Source organism: Lissotriton helveticus, chromosome 8 (genome assembly GCF_964261635.1).
Source record: "Lissotriton helveticus chromosome 8, aLisHel1.1, whole genome shotgun sequence".
NCBI classification, from domain to species: domain Eukaryota; kingdom Metazoa; phylum Chordata; class Amphibia; order Caudata; family Salamandridae; genus Lissotriton; species Lissotriton helveticus.
The window spans coordinates 690,071,279-690,091,874 of record NC_136069.1 but is presented as its reverse complement, the minus strand read 5'-3'; positions in this window follow the sequence as shown (position 1 = coordinate 690,091,874).

Below are 20,596 nucleotides of genomic sequence, written 5' to 3'. Positions count from 1 at the left end.
CTAGATCACGTGTATCATGTGGGACACATGTCAATCTGGAAGGTTCTCGAACCTCGGAGAAAACACGTGTTACTACACTCTTCTTGACCTTACAGAATGGGCAGGTGCAACTTGTCGATCGGAACCAATTAACAGGAATCTAATGTATCCTTTTCGCTCAAATATGCATAATCGAAAACACACAGGTTCCAGTAACAGCGAGAGCAATGATTAACATTGGTACATGGGATTCTGGGGGAAGCTTACAGGGATTCAATGGAAAACAATACCAATGCCCTAGTAACAGCGGGAACAGTTTTAATTTGCAATGGAATTACAGGTGCTGGGGAACCATAGGTAATAAGGGTGCATGTGGAGCATCAGTTATGAGGTGGCTGGGGAGAATATCGGTCATGACTCATGAGGATGCTGGGGAAACATCAGTTGTGAGGGTGTTGAGGGAACATCAATAATAAGGGAGCTGGGGGACATCGTCATGATATCCTAGCATGTAATAAAGCACCAAAGGGATAAAGAACCATGAACCATGTGTGTTAGGCCCACTACACAGGGCAAATCCTGGGGTCGTGAAACGGTAAAAGCATATTCTACATTTGTTAGAGGTTTAAATCTCAAAGATCCCATCAACACTTTCTTATGCAAGTTTTAGATTTGGCAACATTTTGGTTTTTGAATAAAATTCAGAGTTTAGTGTCATTTAATGTGCCTCAAATACCACAGCATGCAACAATGTGAACAAATTCCGGAAAGCTGATATGCCAAATCAACGACATTACCAGTCCCACCACATTTGGATAAGAAATTCCCCACTGATGTATATGTTCAGGACAGTATCATTTTTAAATGTATGTCTATTATTTTCAGAACACATTATAGCAGGTTCGCCGACATTTTGCTGTATGCAGCTTGATAGAAAGATGTTAAGATGTTGGGTGAACCGATGCATAAGTCACTGTTTCCTCCTTTATAGTCATCCATGTACAGCACTTGTGTGACAACAATTTAGACAGTCACAGTGTCTCAAGGAAAAGGAACAATAAGGTTTCTGGAGAGGAGAAACAAAAGAGACCAAAAGGAACAAGTCAAAACCACAACTATCAAAGTTCCAGCAGGCTCTCTTGCTCCATCTTTAAAGATCTTGTTTGTCTGCATTGGCCTTAAACTAGAAATCCATCCTCAAACCTACATTTTCAGTTTATAGACTTTTCCAAATTGCAGGACGCAGTGGAAAAATGATGGTCATGGCTGATTTTGTCACAGCGATTAAATGTCTTATTAAACGTTGCTTATTAATGTGGAACCTGGTTGAGTAGAAGAACGTGGGCAAGGTTGTTCTGTGGGTGACTGGCAGTGGTGGGAAGCACTTTTAGTACCCATAAGTACAGCAAAGGGCATTCCTAGTAGTCTCTCCTAATACTGGCAACATTTAATTTAGTATTTACAGATGTTCTTGCCGTCTCCTAACCAGCATCTGACATGCATAACCACAGACACATGCATAGAACACACATGCACACAAACTACATTCGTTACGTCTTTGTTGTGAAGTATAACTTCTTGTAAAATCTAAGTAAAACGCGAACGCTAAAAATTAAAATACAGAAGAACAAGTGGAATATGTCATTTATGGTTTCTATTGTAAGGGTATCTGTTTATTTATGGCAACGGTAATTGGTTTTGTACTTTGTGATTTCTGTCAAAATATGGAGTGCACATTGGAATTGCTAGTAATAGAAATTGCTGATTGATATACAATTTACGCCTATCTTCTTTTATGATACTGCAACTGTTTCATATATCTCATTATGGACGAATAGACACCAATATGCCAGGGGTAGCAGAAGTGACATCACACTCCCTTTGACCATCATTTCCACTCATACAACTTATACATATTGCACATTCACACTTACAAACACTCTCTCTCACATAAACACCCTCTCACCACAAGCACGCCAACACCATACATTTAAAAAGCGTGTTTTACGTAACTCAGCTGCAAGGGAATGTCATGTACTCCAAAGACCAATACAATATTATTCACTATTAGTGCAAATCGAAAATTGACAGAAAACACCCCTGGTGACCCCTAAATGACGTCCATGTATCCTGTGTTAATGAACGGCTCTGAGAGGTGTTTTTATGGGGGATTTTCCTCGTTCGCGTTTTACTCCTGCTTCATCTTCGCTATATGGATCTTGCATTTGGTTTATGGCAAGCTGGTAGAAAATCTAATGATAACGAGGCCTGAAAAGGACTCTATTTATTTACCTATTTCAGTTGCTTTTAACTTGAATTTACTACTAGGTGCGGACAAACGTCATTCTCGGTATCTCAATATTATGGCAACTTACACCATAGGATGAGAAGATGATTATACATACACTTTCAGGTGATATGGTTTACGTTATCTTAATCTAGCAGTAGCACGAATGGTCCTGAAGAAGCAGCAGGAGATCTCTAGACTCCGTTTGTCTGCAGAAACATGTCGACCTTACATCTTTTTAATGGTCATTTGTTATACCATTAATTTTGCACTGTTTTTATTGATTTAGGAGTGTGAGGGTGTATATTAAAATAGTTTTCCCGATCACGACCTAATTTTAGAGCCTTCTTCTCTTTCTTTTCACAACACACTTTTTTCAAAGCACTGCTATTCAGTTCTCCACTAGACACGCCATTTTTTTCACATCTATAACAACACTGTGGTTTTTCCTGCGCATGGCGTATCCATCTGCCAGCACAGGTTTTTACCCCTGGATGTGAATGTGATAAATATATGCACAAGAGATCCCAGATGATGAAGGGCGGTCTCGATGGTGGACTGATGGGAACTCGTTTATGTTAAAACTACTCCCTGTTGTTCTTGTATATTTGGGTACATTGTTTGATTTTGGACTCACTGTTAATTTTAGGTTGGTGTCAACTTACACCAACCCATTAAACCACCTTGCGTAAGTGACCACTCTAAAACACATGCTACTAATTTGCCCTCCGCCATCAAGTTGGACAAAGTCTCGTAAATATTTACTAGTATTTACCTGCGAATGTGGTGGAAGTACTGCCTTTACCTATGTAGGATTATGCAGAGTGCAGGTCTGGCTACTAACACTGCTCATGTCTGTATCCATGGACCATATGGATTGTAATACTTTTTCGAATTGAGGGGCATATTACCAAGGGCCATTATCGCCGCTTTAGTGGGACTTTTTCCCGCTACAGCGGCGATAATTTTATTGCCCTATTACCAAGCTGTCGCTAACACCCGTTAGCGACAGCTTGTAGGCGATAGCGGGCATTTTGGGGCCCACTTTGCATGTCAGCGATAATTATCGCTAAGGACATGCAAAGTGGGCGTGCCAAAATGTCAGCGACTGAAAACAGTCGCTGCAATCGCTATCGCCTATGATCAACACAGGCGTAATTTTGGAAATATTTGCACTAAGCGCGAATATCTCCAGAAGCTAATGCCTGCCCTGACCAGTTCTTAGCCATGTTATCCAATGAGAGGTGGATAACATGGCTAAGAGCATTGTCACGGTAATGCCTGAATATCGCTGTATTGACAGCGATATTCACGCATTCCGCCTGTTTTTTATCGCTTCTGAGATAAACCTTGATAATAGCAAGGTATCTCAGCGATAAAAACAAGTGAAGGGCGGCGATATTAATATTCCCGCTAAGCCACCTTAGCGATATTTATCGCTAGTTGTTGGTAATATGCCCCGAGTCACTATGTGGGGTCAAAACATGCCGCACTGAGAATGTTTTATTTTGTCTTGTTTATTTTGACAACTTTTCTTCAGCTGACCCTACCTTCCTATGGTTGTAGAAAGACTCATATTTCTTCCCTTTCCCTCAGACTTTTTGTATTTTTAACATCCTACTCTACTTAAAGTGTGTCCAATAATTTTTGTTGCACTTCTATAAACTCGAGGGTTCCTTATTTCTCTTTCTTAGACCAAACTCTTTCTGCCTGGCCCTTTACCATTACCATTCTCCCAGTGGTGGTTGCCATGAACTGAGGGTGTTGTGGAGGGGCAGGCGGTTGTGGGGAATGCAAAAAAATAAATAACTAAAACATTTAACTTGAGGCGCGACATGACTAGCGGCGGCAACTACATGGAGAAGGTGGTAGGGAGGGGTGCAGGGGGAGCGCGGGGAAGGGAGTTTGATAATAATAAAAAATGTTAAAGTTAAACTTACCTGCTGCCAACTGCCTCCCGTGTTGCGCCTCGATGTTGGTCCTTCCTTGTACTAGCAGACCCTGAGACTATGTGACAGACTCCCTGTCCAATCCCCACTATGTTCTCATGCTATGAGAGCTGGATTGGCCTGAGCGAGCTGAAAAGACATTCCGCTCAGGTCAGGGAGCCTGTGGGGTTTCTCCAGCCCAGCAGTTCAATACAGCTGGGTTGGAGAAATCTAAGTGTGCATGTGTGTTTGGCTGGCCTGAGACAGCAGGTCAAACACCCATGGGCACTTAGAGAGTGCACCTAGCATGCCTCCTTCCCCCTCCAATGCCCCGGCCCCTGCCCCTCCCTGCACACTTTGGCTGAACTAGCTGCTTAAAAATAAAATGACAATAAAATGAAATTTTATTTTTTAGCAGCTGGCTCTGAGCCAGTTGGGCGACGCACCTCCACCATTTCAGAGGAGCCGCCCCTGGACACAACGTCCTTCCTTTACCACCCTCTCTCTTCCAGGCAGGCTCTAGGATACTACACTACCCAATCCAGGCGCTGCTCTCACTAGCATGAGAGCAGAGCCAGGTTTGATTGGAGCAGCATCACTCATTGCTCTAAAGAGCATAGGAGGCCAGCACTTTCTCTAACCCAGCTGTCTAAGACAACTAGGTTAGAGAACTTTTAAATCCACATGTCTGGTTGGCCGCCCCAAGACGGCCAGCCAAAGAGACATGCGTATTTTAAGGCACACATATCTCTGCTGCTGCCAGTTGCCTGCATGGGCCCGCCCCGTCCTGTCACTAAGTTCAAGATGGGTTGGTTGCTGAAAAATAAAATGGTAATAAATAAAGTTTATTACAATTTTATTTTTCAGCTCTGGCCTGTGTGATGACGCTCCTCCACTCAAATGGAGAAGCCACCCGTGCATTCTCCATAATCACATTGAAGTATCCTCTCTGTCGGGCCATTTGTAGTAGTAGAGCAGGCACAGAGTACAGGAATGTCCTCTTTCAATTGCAGACTGCGAAGAGTTTTAGCAATGTTCTAGACATTAGCAAACCTCTTAATTGCTACAGCAATCAGGACAGACTATGCCAAATTTTCTTTTTCACGTATAATAAAAAAGTTCAGATGAACCTTCTTGATAATGAATAGACCGATGACGGTTTCTGAACGAAGACACCATTTTGTTGGTTGTGTTCTTAAAAAAAGACACTCTAAAATGCAAACAGAGCCCTCAGTGGTGAATGGCCTCTCCCGCTGCTGCTATAAGGTTCAATGTTCTCCTTTTACAAAACTGAGATAATTTCCTTCATCGTTCATTTATAAAATATCCTATAGCAGAAAAAAATATAAATATTTAGCACAAATGAAAAACGATCCACTGTTCGTCTATCACTTACAATTACTGAATGTTAACTATTATTACACTGTTTTGAATTACATTGTTTTCCCGTACAGTTACAGAGAAGCTTTTTAAGCCTGTTTCAGAGCTGCATTTCTGAACTTCTGAACTTTCATACAACTTTTATGGTAGTTACAAAGAAACGTTAATGTGTTTATATTTCCGGGAGCTCTCCTCCTACTCGGTACTTACTCATGTGGGTGGTTACTTACGTGATTAACCCATCTGATTAGGGCTTTGAATGGAAGCTGGACATTTCAAGGTTGAATTATTTTCTTCAGCCCGGAAATACCGTACTTTATTTTGATATTTGGAGGGAACATGTGAAATTACATGCAGAATTGATGTTTACTGCACCAAACTATACACGAACTTGCTCTCATTGTTCCCCACAATAAAGGTTGGCTTATTTGACATACCAAAATTTCCCACAAAAAATCGTGCCGCGTGCTGTTTACCACATAACTCTAGATTCCATCCACGAAATCCGTCTTTCCCACTATACTCAAAATCAGGTCCTAATTTGGAGATTCCTCATTTAACATTTGTTTTATTCACTCTCAAGGTAAACAAAGTTTTCCTTGTGAAGAAACTTTTTTTCCTGGGCCACCATGACAGTTGTAGGTGTTGCCTTTGAAATGCCAGTTTGGGAAGTCTTTTACTCTAAACTTTTCTGTGGAATATTTCAAAGAGCCTTTGGAGCATAGATTGGGCCCTAAAAATATTTCATTGTAAATGCTCTTCACAATCCTTAAATCCTTATTCACAATCTATGGCTCGCAATGTAGCACCTGAAACCTCAAGTACAACATTTCTAATAAGAAATTGTAAATTGCATCAAATAACACATTGCAATTTGCAGTTTCTTATTAGAAATATGTTAAAGTGAATCAGGTAGAAATGGGTGCAATTTGCACACCGACTTCTACTGAATACATTGTGCATTGCGAACCACTTATGTATTAATAGGTTGCTTCACAAAATACTGATTCGTGGTGGATCTCAATTTGACATACCTCATTAATATGCCTCATACTGCCAAAAATCCAAAAACCCACCAGGCCCCCACCAGGCAAACTGATCGCGTCGGGTTTTGGATCCATTCTCGAACCATTGTCATAATTTTGTGATTTGGTTAAAAAACTAACGGTCTATCTACGGGACACCCTAGATATCCTCAATCTTATCAAGGAGATGGATTTCGACCCAGACCGCAAGTTCCTACTGGGCTTAGACATCGAGGCCCTTTACACCAACATTCCACAAAGGGAAACACTGAGGGTACTGGAGGAGATCCTTTTTGAGGAGGAGTGGATATACCAAACCCCTGTTAAAGGTTTTTTTAGGGTACACTACACCAGCCTAATTTGAGCAGGGGTGCTCTATCTAAAACAAGGAAACACAAGTGTGAGATGCAGGAACTGAGTCAGAGTGGCACTTTATTTGAATAACAAGTTTAAAAAATAAATGTCAAAGGCACATTCTTAATCAAAATTAGCATTGTGAAATCTAGAAGATAACAATTCTCAGAGACACATTCCGATATGAAAAAGTAAATCATGCAATTTTGTAATGTTGCAAAGTCATCCTGTGCCCTGGGCACCCCCCAACTTTTTGCTGACTGGAACTGGTGGTAACTGGTGGTAACTGACTCTGACTGACCCTGGGCTCTGTTTAACCAGGGCCCAGGGCCAGTGCCAAGCTAAAAGGAACACATTAGAACACAGTTACGACACCCAACATACACTAGGGTACACTATAGTATGGTGGGGTACCCCTGTAGTTGGCATGACCTACCACCAAAGCCCCTAGTATGTAATAGGGCAGGGGATTGAAACTACCTAGAAGTCTCCAGTATCCTGGGGCATGGCAGTTTAGAGGCCAGCAGATTCTCTGCATCAGCATGTGTGCAGTGCTGAAGCCTGAGGTCAGTTTAAAAGCTGAACTGGTGGCCAGGACAGCTTTTAAACCTTAAATTGTGCCCAAACTCGACTTTGGGGGTACGGGGCCCTTAAAAATTAAAAATCTTCCATGTTTTTGCCTATTAGGGACCACCAGGGTCACCCCTAGGTATCCCAGGGGTGTGGGGTCAGTTATCTATAACGAGCGCCCTTATAAAATGAGTTTTTAGAAGCCTGGGTAAAGTGAAATTTTACATTTCACTCCCCACATTGTCTTACAGAGGTGCTCAAATTCGACTTTGATGCTGGAAGAATTGGGTAAGCGTGATCTGCAATATTTATGCAGATTCAGAACCCCTGAAGCCTCCCCTAGTTGCACAGGGGGTGGGGGTCCGGTAGAAATTAGGGAAATACTTATAAAATATGGTTTTATAATCCCTGGTGCTACAGAAGTCATTTTCCCCATTGCAAACCCCATGGCCCATAGGTTAACATGGTAGGAAGTGATTGATAGGAAAAGACTAGCCGGACCATTCAAAGACTTCCCAGAATGGTCGTAGTAAATCCAACAATATTATATTGTTGAATTTCTCCTAAAGTGTACATACAATAAGTTATGAGACTTTCTTGTTTGTAAGTCCAAATTCAGCCTTTCAGTGGTCTGCCCTGATTGGTCAGAGTTAAGTGGATTAGCCAGGTTGCTGGGAGGCCAGTGTGCTGTTCTATAGGAATGCCAGGCCAGGAGGTGGCGTCGCAAACTACGCTCTTTAAAGGCAAGAGGGGAGGCCTGGGTTTTAGTCCACTAAGACAGCCGTGACCCAGAGTCAGGGCGAGGCTTAAGAAAGTATGTGCAGATGTTAAAGGGAAGAGTCCATGGAAATGTGATATCCCAGGGGGTGTGTTTAGCCAGCTCTTACCTCCTTGCTGGAAAATCAGCCATTATGGATTTGGAAGAATGATGCACTCTGGGACAAACTAATGCCACACTCCAAGCGATGTGGTCATAACTATGAGGAGTTGCCCTGCTCTCATTGGTAAGCAGTGACCTGGTGCTTGACCCGAGAATTTTGAAGTATCTGAGAGGGGCAGAGTCCTCCAGATCTGCTGCTTGAAACGGAATGAAGCAAGAAGTGCCCTGCTGAAGATTATGCAGTGTGCCAGGAACTCTAAGGCCTGACCTATGAAGATTGCACCATCTGAAACTACAGCCCTGTGGATTACCTTGCTGCCAAAGTACTCAAGAGTGGAAACTCCCTGCAAGCTACAGGTTAACAGAGCTCACCTGGACAGCCCCACAAAGAATTCAAAGCCTGGAGTACCAGTGGATTTGTAAGGGTTTTGTTCAAGTGGATTGAGGAATTGAAGTTTTACACTTTCAAGGACCCTCTTGGAGATTCCAGAACCATGGATTGTGTGTTGGATACTTTGGGACCTGCAAGCAGAACGCCAGGAAGGTGTTCTAACTGGAGCCCGCTTGCTGAAGAAGGCGGCCCACTACAGTGGTGAGAATTCTTCAGAACAATTTATAAAGGTGTGTCCCTGACAGAGAAAACTAAATGACTTAAAGGGGCGCTGTTGGTTTCTAAGCACTAGAAAGTGACTAATCTTTAAAAATTCATATCTCTGGTTCCTTACAGTGGATTATTGGTGTCATTTAAAAGATAAAAATATTACCTATTTTTATAAATTGGTGTTGTATTTTTATTTTGGGTTGTGTCTTAATTATTTACTGAAATGGTGCTTTTGAATGCTTTACATACCTGTCTTTGAAGTTAAGCCTGTCTGCTCGCAGCCACGTTACCAAGGGTTGAGCAAAGGAATAATTTTCTAAGACCTATGCTGAGTCCTATCATGTGTTAGTGGCCTTATTGCCAGTGACAGACCTACATTTGCCCCTACCAATAACCCACTTTCCAACATGTAAGTTTAAAAATCATGGCATTGCAGAGGAGAGAGAAAGAAACAATTTTAAAATATAATAAGCATTATAGCCTCAGACAAAGATGCTAGAGGAGAAGGCTGAGGGTCACACACGCGTCACGACCCATGGGATCAATTGTTCGAGGCAGTCCGTCGAATGGACTGAAGAGCAGATCATTTATACTCTTTTAACCACTTGGATGCTAATGCACTGGAAGGATTTACATGAAATTTCCATTGAAATGAATGGCAACTCCATGACGAGCTGAGCTCGTCATGAGCGTCCAAGGGGTTAATGAAGAACTGTTGACCACAGAATCACAACACTAACAGGTGCTTTGACCACAGAACATGACGCACTTTGGCACTTCTCGGAAATATTAGGAACACAGAAGTGACACATACATTACAAAAGTTTATCAAAAGGTCACTTGATGTTTGACCGTAAATCATAATGAAATTGGACATTGATCAAAAATTCTTTGCGTCACTACTCGGAAACTTTTTAAGAAAGCAGAAGAATACAAAAGGATTGAGGTCACTTGTAATTTCTAAAGCTGTATAAAGTCACAGTTGACCCCCACTCCTTACTCTTGGCCAATTTTGATCTTCTAAATTACAGACACATCTATGCTACATAGACGCTCAATGCAGTGTGGACAATTTTAACACATCCCTGTCTGTGGGCTGGCAGGGACAATTGAGACTCTTATGCTTCAGATGTGGAAAGAATGGGCCTGGGGCACTATATGGTAAAAACTAGACCCTGCGTCATTTCTTCCTCTTGTTCATTCTTGAACAAAATTCCTTCAGCATACCTTGCAGGCCCTCCTTCTAGTTGGTGTATCCCAGCGGTGTCAATCACATCGGGACATTGCCACATTTGGAACATTGACTCGTCTATGTCTTCCTTAACTCCATATATTCTTCTTCAGGTATGTCAGTGAGGGATGTATATGGTGTCTGTCTAGGTGATGGTGGATCCATATTTAAATCCTATCTCATTTGGTATCTACATGGTGAGCTGGGGGGTATTGACCTGGCACTAGGTAATGGTACCAGGCTGCATTTAGTGTAGTCCTATTGTTGTGACTTCTACTACTGTTATAAGTGCTAAATTATCCTAATTCCCTGTTCTATCCTTTTTCCTATGTATAGGCTTTCTGAATGTTCCCTATTCTGACATAATTCGTACCTACTAAATTACTATCAGTATTTCTAGCAAATTGACAGATCTGCATGGTGCAACAGAGGAGCAACAACACATCGAACAAAACATTTTTAGAATGGCATACAGCCATGAGGGCATCCAGTCGAAGTTCTGTGTCTGCTATGTCTGCTATGACACCTCCTCCAGCAATAATTTTCTTTTCTATGTTTTTCAAGTCCTTGATGGCCTTGATGATAGAGCCATTTTCTTCATCATTGGCAATGTGCAGCACAGACTCCCTATCCAAAGGCATACCCTCCTCTTGGTCTATTGAAGATAGCTGAACCCTGTTCAATAGGCGAAACTCCTGTGGTATGTCTTTGAATGTTGTCCACCCGTAGTACTCAGCATGCCGCCAATGTCTGTGGAGCAAGGTAACAGACCAGAAATGGGCATGGATGTGGGAGATATTTGCTGCTGGGATGATCAGAGATACTGTGTGCGTTGTTCTAGTGAACACAGGCTGCTCCATTGAGGTGGCTGTTAGAGATAGAGACGTTCTCTGCAGGCCCAGTAGAAGTACATTAGGCTGGAGGTGCCATATTGCATGTCCAAATTATAGATGGTGCTGTTGCATCCAAAGTTGAGCCCAACATGGGCGCATGCCATCAGTTATGTCACTGACCATGTCATGAATGATGTAATATGTGACATCATCAGCTGTGCATTGCGGGAGCACGAGTTATAGTTAGCTCAACTAACTATAACACCCAGCGCCACCACCACCACAACCTCCCCCCAGATCCCCCCTCCCTACTACCACTGAGGCAGCGCAAAACAGGACAACGGACCTTCCCAAAACACCAGGCCCATCAGCCACACAATAGCTGAATGTTGGGAGATGTGGCAACCAACTATATATAAAGGAGGCAAGTCACCCATCAATAATAAAGCACACAATGACAACTGTAACACTGATGTGCTGCACAGACCTCACTATGCAAAGTACAAACCTCCCCATGCGAGGATGTACTATTGATACTTGTAGTGTAGTGCACTGTGGACGCAACCATGTTACCTCAGGCAGTGGGGAAAGTCTTGGTCATGTAGCAATGTTGTCTCCCCCTGGAAGCAGAAGCGCAGTGGGCTGCTCAAAAGTACGCCACTCCAGCTTAGAATAAATAGGCCAGGCCCTAGGCATGGTTCACTTGTAGGAAGATCAACAACTCTGTCAGAGTGGCAGCCCTCACCCTGGCATGTGGCTGCTGCCATGACTGCGGGCCTCCTCAACACAGCCCCCCTGCAAACCCAGCAGCACAGCACCACAGACTTATGTCTGTACCGACTACTGCCTTACATCTACACTGCCGACAGCAGGGCTCACAATTCAGATGCAGTGGTGATTGCAGATGACGCAGTCCAGTTCGCAAAACACGTTGCTTCAAGTGCGGCACGCCCGGACCACGCATCATCGCAGGGTGCGCACACGCTGGGCGCTTTACGTGCTACTAACTCACTGCACCATAAGTCATCGCCACGTGGCCATATCAAGGCAGAATTCATTAGACAAAAGACATTGCTCCCAGTGCGGCCCGCCAGCACCACATATCATCACAGGGTGCGCACACGCTGAGTACTACAGGTGCCACTAACTGCAGCTCAACTCAACGACACATGGCTGTGCGCCTATCCTGACCACTGCCTTCACTCTACACTGGGGTTACACGGTTCACAATTCAAGATTAGTAGCGATGCAAATTGTGTATGAGACGTTAATGGGTTAAGAAGACCAAATGCTTCCAATCTGTGCAGCTCAAGTCACCTGCACATGGCTGTTGGCCTTTGCTGACCGCTTCCTCCTGCCGCCTCCCATCTACACAGTGGAAGACCGGCGACACGCGGTGCCAACTAACCTTGTTCAACACAAGCCGATCCCACATGTATGATTCAGAAAAGGGGGTGGTGATGAACAGAGTGTCTGAATTAAGCAGACCACTCTTACCCAGTCCAAAGAACAGGGCTTGATCCATCACCGTTATTTAGCTCACTGCCCCATCCCAGCTCAGAACCTGGCTATATGCAAATTAGTCTGTCCCTGGCCCAGTGCATCATGGGAACAGGGCAGACCAAACTACCAAGCCAATTCTTCACCAGAAAGGATACAAGCTACAGGGGACCGGTTTCTGGCATTTCAGCCTCGTCGGCCCGGCTTGCTTGAATCCTGATGGAGCAGTGAGCAAGGGACTCATGTCTGAGTATACCCTGCCACACCTATAGTGGCCAAAAACGATTCAGAAAAGGGGGTGGTGATGAACAGAGTGTCTGAATTAAGCAGACCACTCTTACCCAGTCCAAATATCAGGGCTTGATCCGTCACCGTTATTTAGCTCACTGCCCCATCCCAGCTCAGAACCTGGCTATATGCAAATTAGTCTGTCCCTGGCCCAGATCCCACATGTATATCTCTGACCTGAGTCCTGAATGGCAGCAATCACAGCACCAGACTCCCTTCAATCAATGAGGGGTATTTGCACATGGAAGACTACGGAGGCCGGTGGGGCCACCAACGTATGCACATGTCTGTGGGCCCTTGCTCACCGCTACCTCTGGCCTACACTGTGGAAGACCGGCGACACATGCTGCCACTAACCGTCTTCAACACAAGCCGATCCCACACGTGGATCTGTGTCCTAAGTCCTGAGTGGCAGTGACCCCAACTCCGTGAGTCAACCACAGTACCGGACTCCATTCGATCAGTGAGGCATATTGCCATATGGAAGACTGGTAAGACATGCTGCCACTAACTCTGTTCAACACAAGCCAATCCCACATGTGTAACTGGGTCCTGAGTCCAGAATGACAGTGACCCCAAGTCCGTGGCAGCGACCACAGCACCAGACTCCCTTTGATCAGTGAGGCATATTTCCATATGCAAGGCTGGTGACACGTAGTGCCACTAACTTTGTTCAACACAAGCTGATCCCACATGTGTAACTGTGTCCTGAGTCCCGAATGACAGTCACCCCAAGTCCGTGGCAGCGACCACAGCACCAGACTCCCTCTGATCAGTCAGGCATTTTTCCATATGCAACGGCAGCGAGACGTGGTGCCACTAACTCTCTTTAACACAAGCCGATCCAACATGTGTAACTGTGTCCTGAGTCCTGAATCGCACTGACACCAAGTCCTTGGCACCGACCACAGCACCACTCTCCCTTCGATCAGTGAGGCATATTTCGATATGTATGGCTGGCGATAGGTAGTCCCACTGACCCTCTTCAACACAATCTGATCTCACATGTGTAACTGTGTCCTGAGTCCTGAACGTCACTGACCCGAACTTTGTGACAGCGATCACAGCACCACACTTCCTTCAATTAGTGAGGAGTGTTTGCATATGGAAGGCCGGCAGCACATGTTGCCAATGAACCTGCACTACGCATGCCGGTGGGTCCACCAACGTAAGCACGTGGCTGTGGGCCCTTCCTCATGGCTACCGCTAGCCTACACTACGGTCACTCTTTCTCCCTCCCTCCCTTTCTTTCCTTCCCTTTCTTTTTCTCTCTGACTTTTTTTTCCTTCTGTTTCTCTGTGTCTCTCTCCTTTGATATGCGCATTACACATGTCCTTATTTTGTGCTTTATTTTTCAGGGTCTGTCGTCCACATCCGTGGTCCCCACAGGAGTGTTCCGCCTTGTTGTTTTCTATTATTGTTACATTTTGTTTATTAGTTCATTGTTCATATATATGTTTATAAAAAAATAAAGTTTGAAAAAAAATGAATAACGTTTTTGTTTGCTTTCTTAACTGCTGTGTGACTCTTTCTTGTTCTTATTTTGTGCTTTATTTTCCAGGCTCTGTCGTCCACATACATGGTCCCCACAGGAGTGTTCCGTCTTGTTGTTTTCTATTATTGTTACATTTTGTTTATTAGTTCATCGTTCATATATATGTTAATAAAAAAAAGTTTGAAAAAAAAATGAATAACGTTTTTGTTTGCTTTCTTAACTGCTGTGTGACTCTTTCTTGTTCTTATTGATGTTATTTGATGGTGTCCACCATCGTGTTAAATTTATCCCGGGAATACTGATGATGTCTGCAGTTTGCACCAACTTCTGAATAGTGTGTTAGATTTATCTCAACTTTACTTCCATTAAAGTGCTCATAATAAAATGCAGAATAGCCGTTTCCATGCAAAAAGACACGCGGTGCACCTTTGTGATTTATTCTAAATACTAAAATCCTGTATTGAATTGCACTGAGGTAGTGGCTGCACTTACAGTGTACACAGAAAATCAATGAAGAAATCTCATTGTATTTATATTGATTGGGAATAGTGCGTCAGGTGCTGGATCTTCACTGGATACACTGCCAAGTTCGTATATTGTTCGGCACATGAAAAATATCACATCACAACTTTCACACCAACTGCAATGCAAAACCAATTCTGGCGATATGCCATGTTAGCATTAGGCATTTTACATCTGCTTTCTGCTGGTGTTAAGCTGGACGACTACCTGCACCATGAAAGGGAACACAGCCAAGAGTCACACCAGAACACCCACAGGTGCCATAGAGTCAATGAGCATGATATAAGGATACCCATGAGGGCCACAAGACTCATCGCAATAACTCCAGGACTGCCAACGCCCCCAAACCAGCATCTAATCAAGTGTGTCCCAGTACGGGTTAGTACGTCCTCCTAGTAGGTATACACACATGCTGACACTACTTCCACAGCTGTAGTGCAGTGGCCAGGGCACATGACTTCACAGCATAAGACACACAGTATTGGCTCACGCTTTAATCCCAGAGTCCCGCAGCAGTTCACCTTAGCAGAATCAGACTCCACGCAATACCTCAGTAAATTTCCGTAGACCAGCACTGTCACACCGGTAGTGGTGAATACTTTGCTTCACACCCACTCTATAGCATACCCTAAACACCCCACAGAGGTTACAGTGGGCCCGATTCACAGAACTAACTTAAGACAAAATCCAAAACTTACTACCATTTTGGTATTTCCAGAAGGCACTTACTCATTTTGGTATTCACAGAAGGCACTTACTCATTTTGGTATTCACAGAAGTTAGGATTAGGACTCCTAAATGCCTTCTGTGAATACCGAAAGTCTTAAAGTTAGGATTTTTCTCAGTTTAGGAGTAGTAAAGCTAGGACTCCTAACTTTAGGACTCCTAAACTGAGAAAAATCCTAACTTTAAGACTTTCGGTATTCACAGAAGTCATTAAGGAGTCCTAAAGTTAGGAATCCTAACTTCTGTGAATACCGAAATGAGTAAGTGCCTTCTGTGAATACCAAAATGAGTAAGTGACTTCTGTGGATATCAAAATGCTAGAAAGTTTAGGATTTTGTCTTAAGTTAGTTCTGTGAATCAGGCCCTGAGCTCCTATCCTCCTCTTTCCTACTTTTTTCATCCTTTTTCCCCTCAGCATCAGATTCTGCGCAATACCTCACTACATTTCCGTAGCCCAGCACTTTCAAACTAGTAGGGGTGAATACTTCGCTTCGCACCCACTCTATAGCACACCCTAAACACCCCACAGAGGTTACAGTGCTCCTACCCTCCTCTTCCCTACTTTTTCCCCCTTTTTCCCCTTACTTGCTTCAATGGAATCACAAAATGACGGCTAATACTTCCTAGTAGCAACCGCTCGCACCGCTTGCAGCCAATAAGCAGCAAGGTCATGCTCGTAACGCCTCAGCCAATCAGATGGCATAATTCCCAAATTTCGATATCTGTAAATTTCGTTATTTCTTAAAAACTGCTGAATGGATTTACACCAAATAGGCAAAGGCGTGCTTTCCAGACCAAGACCCTTCTCCCTGCCAAAGTTGGGGTAATTCCGTGCACCCGTTCGACCTGTAGACTTGTCTATAGTTTCCTATGGAATTTAACATAGGGAAAACACGTTTTGGGAACCCCCTTTTGTCTCGCCCCCCCTTGACGAACCACCCCCAAACCTTCAACATAGGAGCTGATATGAACAAAGAATTAGTGTGGGAAATTTGATGAAGATTCATCAAAGGATGTCAAAGTTATGAGCAAAACAAAAAATGCTCTTTCTATGGAAACTTGTTCCTTACTATATCTACCTACTAGCGACCGCCAGTAGGTAATATATATATATATATTTAGATATATTTTTTTTTATTTCCTGTTTGTTTGTAACCACACGAAATCTATTGCATTATGTCTTTCTGTCCTGGCTCAACGCCCAGAATCTGTGGCCAGCCTGGAGTGTTACTGCTAAAGGCAGCCCAAGATAAAATCTATTAACCCTTCAACACCTCATAACATCTAAAAACATAGGTTGTGTTTATGTGTACGTTATGCTAAATAGAGCCTATTTTAACATAACATGTCTGTTTTGTAAAGCGCACGTTCACTCAGAAGGGTAATTTGACGCATAAATAGCAGATTTTGTTCCCAACTCAATGATACTCATTTTATCTTTCTCAGAATGATGAAAGGCTGAGCAGACCTCACATCTATCCACCTCTGAAGGATGAAACGCTGAGGAGACATAGTAGTATTTGAACCTGTGACTATGAAGCCAAACACAGGCTCTCACAAACCCAACTCACGTTTATTATGTGTCATGCATGTTGTGTAATACATTGTATTTTCTAGTATTTTGCTCCTAATGACCAACAATAATGAATTGGACCTATATTTTGAAGGGTATTGTTGTGTATAGGAGATAGGTGTCATTGAGTCTCCAGACGGGAAATGTTATATGTTATCCGAAACGAAAATTTAATGTAGTTAATGTGCATTCCATTCCATTAATTTGTCTCACCTCTTGTCTCCCTAGTTCTGTGCACATGAAATCGGGAGAGAACTGTCTTATTTTGCTAATTCCTTTCTTTTGTCTAATGATCACCATCTGCTCTGATATTTACGTTGCGCTTAGTCCAGTGTCACTAACTTCCTTGTTCATGAGCCACAATATAAAAAATCTCCTTTCTATTAGCCAACTGTGTGCTCTGTAGCTGTACTTCCTGGATCGGTGCTTGCATTCGGACAACCACCACTGCCTGTAGGGTTGGCACTTCCTACTGCTTGGGCGGTTGTTGTCAGGACCTGAATCTAGCAGCGCCAACAGTGCCGATACCGGAACTACATATCCCAGAATGCATGGATGTGGTAGGAGATACATTAAGGAGTGACGCACTTAGAACAACATGCGTAATTCTGAGTTCCTGCTTTTTCTCGAACGAGGGGAGTTCTGTGACTGTAAGACACCACATTTCTATTTCATGGACTGTTTGAGGAGACAAGCCTTCAAAAGTTAAGGATTTCGAGGGCTTCAGCATTGGAAGGTACTGGAGTGTGTTGCGGAGAGTCTTCCCGTATACACACCATGTTTAGATTCTTCTATTGCTCAGGTACTACGGTACCATGTGACTTTTTCTGGCTTCCGTTAGCGGAATGCGGTGGTGGCACTAACCACGCACTGCGTTTTAAGAGTGCACTCCTTGTGGCAAGTATCAAAGCGGAAAACGCTGGTAAGTTAACTAAGCTTTGCTGTGTCTGGTGGTTTTGTATTTACAATTTTTTGCCTTCATTCCAGAGCAAAAAGCTGTGAAGTGGCAACCACGCGTTACAGTGTCTGGTTTTCAACAAGTTGAGCATCGATTTCACGTTCATGAGTGAAAGTCCGTGGTGAGGTTGACCATGTCTTGTCAAGTATACTTTTTGTTGAAGACAACTCTGTTCCAAATGAACTTTGTGGTTTCTTCAATCAATCATTAGGGCAAGAACTTATCTATCGAAACTCAATTGGGAACTGCATTATGTTATGTTTTCTTTATGGGATTGAACACCAGAGCGGGAAATCGTTTTTCATATTTTGGATTGGTGTTCTCTTACAAAAGTGGCATAGGAAGCTCTAGGTATGTATAGGTATGCCTTTAGAAAAATACTTGAATGGTAACAACATACCTAGGTTCACTAACATTGTACATTCTGTGATATAGACATTGTGGTTGACCAGAGGGATGTCCTTGTTGCTTCAGTACAGAGGAATCATGGTTGTTTATTCAAGGTACAGAAAGATACTTAGGGGGCCATTAGGATGGCGGGCGGGCTTTGCCCGCCAGCCACCCTATCGGGAAACGGGACCGCCCGCCTCGAGGGCGGGGGTCCCGAAATGTGCATTAGGATGCGCCCGCCACACAGGCGGGCGCATCCTGTATTTTTGCCATTGCGGCGGGCGGAGCAGTAATCTCCGCCCGCCGCCTTGTGAAACGTGCACGTTGTGCATTTCAAAGTGCAACATGACAGGCACCGCGCGGTGCCTGCCATGTTGCACTTAGAAATGCGGGGGGGTACCATAGGTACCCCCCATGTGCACCCCCCACCACCACGGAGTCCCTGGGGGCCCGCAACGGGCCCCTGCAGGGGGACTCCGCATGCCTTTCCGTGGCGGCATTGCCGCCACGGAAAGGCGTGCATGAATGCGCATTCTAATATGGCTGGCGGTGTCTAACAGACACCGCCACCATATTAAACATATTCCGCCCCGGCCGCAAGGCCACCGGGGCGGAAAACAGGCGGGTGGTGATTATCACCGCTGCGGTCCCCCCCGCCATCCTAATATGGCGGGGGGGAATTTGGCAATGGATGTCGGGCGGATTGCCTCCGCCAGGCCGGCGGTGGCTACCGCCAGCCTGGCGGAGGCAATCCGCCCGACATCATAATAGACCCCTTAGTGAGACATTATGAGAGTAGCCATACACATGCAGTATTTATAACCTTGTTTTTGTTGTTACAGGTTCTTTTCCCCGCTGTTCCTTCCCTATCCTCTTCATCACCTGATCACTCGAATACTCTGTGGCGTCATTTAGAATGGTGGTGAGATCAGGAGGTGGACTCTTTCTTACTGCAACTGGATCCCGCGGAGAGCCCCCGGAAAGTTGTTGAATTGGACGCAGGTAGGAGAAAATTATTTGGGGCTTAGTTGCTTGGTGCTGCAGTATTTTGTGCTGGTGTAAGCTTCAGTCTATTTGACCTGGCAGCCCTGGAACTACAGCTTCTATCATTGAGCGGGGGCAATAAGTCATTGCAGTGTTTTCCCAGAATTTATTATATCATTGTTCATTGGGAGAGGGAAGGAGAAGGTCATCTGGTATTGGAACGGAACCAATTGCTGGCCTAACATTTGAATTTGGGGCCAAGTCTAGGGCATAATATTGATCAGAAACTTAAAATGTTGGCAGTGATTTGTGGTCAATAAATGCCTGAGAAATCCCTACTCCCCCTCTATCTGCCAATCGACTGAATAGTATCAGTTTAGTTTCCGTTTATTTATGTCTTTATTTCGATTAGTAAAAAAATCATAAAATACATTATACGTCAATACAACATATTGCCCAGTACAGTACCATAGTGACCAAATATGACCAACATTAAAACCATTAATATGACTTATTTGATTAAAATAGAAAAGAGGTAAATACATTGTAGTCTAGCCTCCAATTTTCTAAGAAACAGTTCAAGCATCACATAAAGAACTAAAATCACAGAGAAATGTTTACATCCGACATAAAAAGTGAGAGAAAAATGGAAATGGTACATTTGCTTTACTGTGGGCTGTAACAGATTGGGTGAAGTAACTGCTACAACAGTGACAAAACTATATATTAAAAATAAAGTTATATTAGCAACCCCTCAGCTTTTTGGCCCAGGTCCCCCAAAACCAGCTCAGAAATTTAGCCACTGCTATGATAATGGTCTCATCGGTGTTGGTTTTAAAAATCCTAAGAGCCTCCATAGCTACTCTGATGCCCATGTTCTTACAGATCGGTTTCAGCCATTTGTGCCTGGGTGACCTGTAAGCTGGGCAAACAAAGAAAATGTGACTTAGTGACTGAATAGTCAAGTGGGAGGATCTATTACTATGGGGGCAAGCACGCAGGAAAGGTGAGGTGAGAAGCGGCAGGTGTGATGGTCAAGGAACTGAATGCACTTTATTAAGGGTGTAATGAATTAAATAGGGGAGCCTATTG